Below are 6,000 nucleotides of genomic sequence, written 5' to 3' on the forward strand. Positions count from 1 at the left end.
CTACGACTTCTAGGGACAGGGTTCGGCCTTGGAGCCCTGTAGTCGGGGAGAGTGGCACTATCCACAAGCCGGAAAGAAATGTCAACGGTTGTTTGGGAATGACCCGACGGTGTTCCAGACGTGTGTGCTAGGTTTACCCTTGCAAGGTTGAATTTCGATTCAGAATCGTCCGCCTCTCACGATGAAATGAGACTGCTTGATCTCTTTGCCACACAGAGTAAGAAGAGCAACAATATTATGATCAATCTTGATGTTTGCTTAAAGTTCTACCATGATTGAAGAGTAGTTGCTTACATAGAATGGTTAATCAACTAGAATCTTGAAAGCTAAAACTTGAAAGTAAGGACATACTCTTTATTGCTTTTCAGCAAAGGAAAAACCAAAGCCTCACAAAGCCTTGCATAGTCTAGCTAAGGTGGGCTATTTATACCCGTTGACGGTTAAGTCTTGATGAGTATTAGAATACTCAGCCTTGCTGTTGAAACCCTTTTTCAGGTATGAGTTTTGAGGATCAGATCGCTAGCTTGACCTATCCTTGCTCGTTGCCTCCTGGCTAGTCTGTAGAGTGGGATACGTCTTCGGGCGGCAATGACTATGATGAGTGATACCTTGCTTGGGCTAGCTTGGTACCATTTTGCGACGTGTTGTAGTCGTCGTGTTTTACCTTCCGCTGTTTAAACTCTGAACTTACCCTTATGATTTGTATAACTGTTTTACTTAAGTTGGCTTTGTAATAATAGTTTTTAACTGGTTTGTAATCTTTACTATACCTGTGTTACTATACCTGTGTTGTAAAATTGTGGTTGTAATATCTCTGAACTCGCATTCGTGCGGGGTATGCTTGTTCGATCCGAGAATCGGTGGTTGTATCGGGACGTTACCCGACAGACCAAAAATTATTCCGTTTGAAGTGCGTTTAAGCTAATGTTGCCTTTATGGTGATGGCCTGCGCACTTGAGCCGGGATAATTTAGGCGGTTCTGCCACAAACAGCTGCTTTGTGCGCACTGAACTTGCTCATCGCTTTCTGAATCAATGCCCACCTATGTTGAACTGCAATCTGGCTGCGGTTGGAGCCTTCAGGCTTATGCTCATTGAAATAATCATGCAACCTCTTGTAATAACCACCTGATGTCTGATTTACACCTGCATGTTATGCCACCATGTTATTTGGGCATCAAAGGGTCAAATATTTCATCAAAGACATTGCAAAATGATTACCAGTAATAGGGTCTTTGCTAACATTTAGAATTGCAGAACACAACACCAGGTCCTCCTCTTTGGTGAATGCCAATCCTCTCCTAGACACATTTTTCTTCTTTGCGGCCCTCTGTGATTTCGATGATGAAGGGTCCTGGGAGGCACGTTTGTTGTCAATGGAGAACCCCTGATTTGATTGCCCATTTATAGGTGGGCAGGGCATATGGGAGGAGCTATGCATGTTGAACTAGTGATGAATAGAACTGTTAATCATCAATATAGTTGATATCTAAATAGAAAAACCATTAGATGCATGGCTGCAATAAACCTGGGAGTTCGGAGGAACATCCAAAGATTGCAAAGCGGCAGAATAACCAAAAGCCCACTGTTGCTCAGTCCCAAAGATTTCTTCAGATTCGCCAGGGCGACCACATGAGCCACTAAAAATGTTATCCATCGTCCTAACACAATAGAGATTCAATTAAACATAGCACAAAGTAAATAGTCACTATGTAGTACCAGCAAGCACACCATTCGATCAAATAAGGAAATATACATGTAAACTGAAATGTCATGGTTTGTAATACTAAAAATCAGATGAAAGTCATGATTATACAACAAAGAATTAAGGCACAATCCTAGTCATGAACTCATGGTTCCTACTCATCAATTAAAAGAAACGATATACTGAACCTTTCTGAATCGGCACTCCTGTCAGAGAACCAATCCATATGCAATCAGATCAATCCTCTTGCAGCAATCCAATCATGTCCTCCCCAACCACAACCAAAAGTCACAACAGCCATAATCAACACAACAAGGAATCACCGGCACCTCACAAGGGCTGAGACGGAGGCCTGACCATGAGGGGCGACTGCATTCTGCACGCACGACGCAATTGTCCGCAAGCAGATGCCGGGTACAGCGGCTGAGCCAAGGGCTGCAAGGAAAGGGCAGGAGATGGGAGTGGGGGAGGGGAGGGGAGGAGATCCGGAGCAAGGTGCACCATGCAACGCCATGCGGCCATGGCGGCGTGCGAGCAGCATGGCCAAATATAGGCGCAGCATGCGGCACCATGCGGCCTTGCCAAAAATCCCAAGGGTGCTAGCGGCCGGTGCTAGATCCATGGGGAGAGAGGAGAGATGGAACTAGGGACGAAGGAGGGCGGGGCTGCGAGATCCATACCTGTGAAGCCGAGCTCCATGCAATCTCGCCGGCGGCGAAGCTTTCCTTCCCACGAAACAGCTGTGCCGAACCTTTCCTTCCCGCGAAACGGCTGCGCCAGATATTTTTGTCGAGGAGAGAGACGGGTTGGAGGACGCTTATTTGGGTTCTGAGTGGTGTGCGACGCAAAATAGGTCACCTGTTTGCATACTCTGTTGGAGGACGTTTTTTCTACCCAAAATATTGTGCATCACGTATTTATGGGTTTTGGTCACCATTTGCCTACTTTGTTGGAGACAGTCTAACGATTCAGATACTGCATTGCTTGTAGTATAAAAGTTACTTCTCGGCGCCGTGAAGAGTAAAATCGACCCGAATGTCTCCAGACCACTTGTAGTCAAGATACCACTAAAAAGAGTTCTTCTAGTCGTAGTCAGATTACATATATCGCATCTTATTCCCTCGCCAAGTAAAATGCATTGCTTGTCGGCAATGAAAAGACTCCCAAAGAATGAGAATACAACTACACGAATCAAATTCGACCGGAACCAGAAGCTCCTTGTGAATCAGCCACCGCTGTGAGCTGCTCTACTCCTGCGCTGCCGAGGACAACGGAGACGAGGCAGGGTACTCTGCTTTTGCGGCGGCAGGGGCTCCGCTGTAACGGCCAATTCCAAATATAATTCGGTTCCACTCTCATGTTGAGTAAAATACGTACGTGTACCAATTTTGCATATGCTTTCATTCGTATAAAAAGATTAATTCATGGGTTAAAATGGACTTAGCATTTGGGTTATATATTGTTAAACATTACCCTCAACTAACAAGGTGCCAACGGTGAGATACATTCCCACACGTATCGTATCGCTTACAGATAGATCACTAGTGGGCTCAAATTCGTTCGGGCGTGAGTGAGATCCGATGTCTTCCTCGGTAACCTACCCGCGCACGCTGCGTGCCAATGAAGATCTCGGCCATGACGCATCCGAGCGCCCACATGACGGATGCCCATCAGCTGCTCCAGGTAGCTGAGGGGCCTCGCGGGCGACGCGCACCCGAAGTCACAGAGGGTGCCGCCGGCGTCGACGAGGATGTTGTCGGGCATGATGCCCCGGTGGATGGTCCCGGTGCCGTGCATCTGCTCCACGGCGCCGAGGAGCGACGAACTGCCTAATGCACGCGCGCGCCTCGGCCTCGCAGAAGGGCCGGTTTAGCCGGCGCTGGAGGCTGGGCCCGAAGAACTCCATGACTAGACTAGGAACAGGTCCCCCGTCGCCTCGTCGGCAGCGACGCCCCCTGAGCTCCACGATGGAGGGGTGGCCGCGGCACGCGTCGAGGCAGCCGGCCGCACGGAGGTGCGCCGCATCGCCCTCGCCGCCATGGATCCACTTGACGGAGAACACTGTCTCGCCCGTGCGGTGGTCCCGCGCCTTGGCCACGCCGCCGCCTCCCCGATCTCCTCGACCATCTCGTAGTTGTCGATGCTCCCGAACTGGAAGCGCGCCTCTGCAGGACAGGCTGGTCCGCCGACGAGGGCCAGACTCTCGTGGCCTACGGCCGCCGCCGCCGCCATGATCATGTTGGAATTATGGGCTTGGCCCATTTATTCTAATCAACGCAACAAAAGAATTTAAAGCCCGCCATTAAATGCTAGGGAATCAATTGTTTAATTCCGTACCGGAATTTTAGGAGTATCTCAACCGACTTAAAGGGTGGACCTCGTGTACACCACTTGTGAAGCCGGTAAGAGGAGGTCGGTGAACCACACGCGCGTGCGCTCGCTCGCCTCGCCGAGCCGGGCCGAGGCCGAGGGCATGTGCGTGGCGCGGCCGGACGTGACATGCAGGTGCGGTGCGACGTGCCGAGATGAGAGAACGTTTTGCTGTTAAAAGCATTAAAATAGAGACACGTCCCGATACAACCACCGGTTCTCAGATCGAACAAGCATACCCCGCACGAAAGCGAGTCCAGAGATATTACAACCACAATTTTACAACACAGGTATAGTAATGATTACAAACCAGTTCAAACCATTATTACAAAACCAACTTTAGTAAAACAGTTATACAAGCCTTAAGAGTAAAACTTTAGAGTTTAAACAGCGAAAGATAAAACACGACGGCTACAATGTCGCAAAAGTATACCAGGCTAGCCCAAGTATGGTATCACTCATCATGGTCATTGCCGGCCGAAGACGTATCCCACTCTACGGACCAGCCAGGAGGCAACGAGCAAGGATAGGTCAAGCTAGCGATTTGATCCTCAAAACTCATACCTGAAAAAGGGTTTTCAACAGCAATGCTGAGTATTCTAATACTCAGCAAGACTTAACCGTCAACGGGTATAAGTAGCCCACTTTAGCTAGACTATGCAAGGTTTTGTGAGGCTCTGGTTTCCTTTTGCTGAAAAGCAATAAAGAGTAGGTCCTTACTTTCAAGTTTTAGCTTTCAAAATTCTAGTTGATTAACCATGCTATGTAAGCAACTACTATCCAATCATGGTAGAAAACTAAGCAGACATCAAGATTGATAAATAATATTATTGCTCTTATTACTCTGTGTGGCAAAGGGATCAAGCAGTCCCAAACTGTGAGAAGCAGACAATTCGAATCGAATTTCTTAACCTGACCAGGCAAACCTAACACACACGTCTGGAATACCGTCGGGTCGTTCCCAAACAACCGTTTACCTCTCTTTCCAGCTTGTGGATAGGGTCACTCTCCCCGACTACAGGGCTCCAAGGCCGAACCTTGTCCCTTGAAGACGTAGTGTTGCGCAACATAAAAATAAAACCTATCCCTAAGAGAGAGTGAAAGGTATATCCACTCCCCAGTCCAATCGGCTACTAGGCTTACCGCGTACCATATTTACGGCATGTGGCTAGTACTTTCAAAAACTTAACCACCGCTACCACACACCGCGACCTTAGCAAGTTCAACAACACAGACGGGGTCTCACATAAGGTCATGATATCGAACATAACCCCGTCTGTCGTCCTTATATTGATAACAGAAAGGTAAACAAGCAATTCCTATATAACTCGCGAGTGATAGGCAATCACTCGACTTTTACCAGTCCTATAAGCTTAGCAAGTAGTCGAACTCAAGTCTAGTGTTCAGTGCATAGGTTCCTAGGATCATGCATCTAGAGTTTCAATTCAAATCCTAAGACTGTAGATGCATAAGCAAGTAATAACAGTAAATGATAATAATTTGAAATATAGGTTATGCCCGAGGCTTGCCTTCTCGGTAGTCGCTAACTATTTCAGCTCTAGGCTCTTCCGAACTTTGGTCCGGGGCTTCAGTTAGTACGGCGGTGTTCGCTTGAGCTTCGAGATCACCTCCTTCGGAATCTGGGATCAGCTCGTACGTCCCGTCCGACAAAGCAGCCGTATCTATATGTGATGCAAGAGATGAAATTAAAAACATACTCACGATGTGGTGAAGCTAAGCAAACAAAATTAATACACATATGGGCAATCGTTTATAGAGTAGTTAATTAACATTTCTAACTACACAAGGCATCATGATCAACAGCACAAGAAAGCTATACTAACTTCATAAAGTGAGTGGGGGTTGATTACTATAGCAATTAATTCAAGGTTTGCTAATAAATAAACAACTTAGAGAAAAAGCAAT

The sequence above is a fragment of the Panicum virgatum genome, chromosome 1N (assembly GCF_016808335.1).
Source record: "Panicum virgatum strain AP13 chromosome 1N, P.virgatum_v5, whole genome shotgun sequence".
Taxonomy (NCBI): Eukaryota; Viridiplantae; Streptophyta; class Magnoliopsida; order Poales; family Poaceae; genus Panicum; species Panicum virgatum.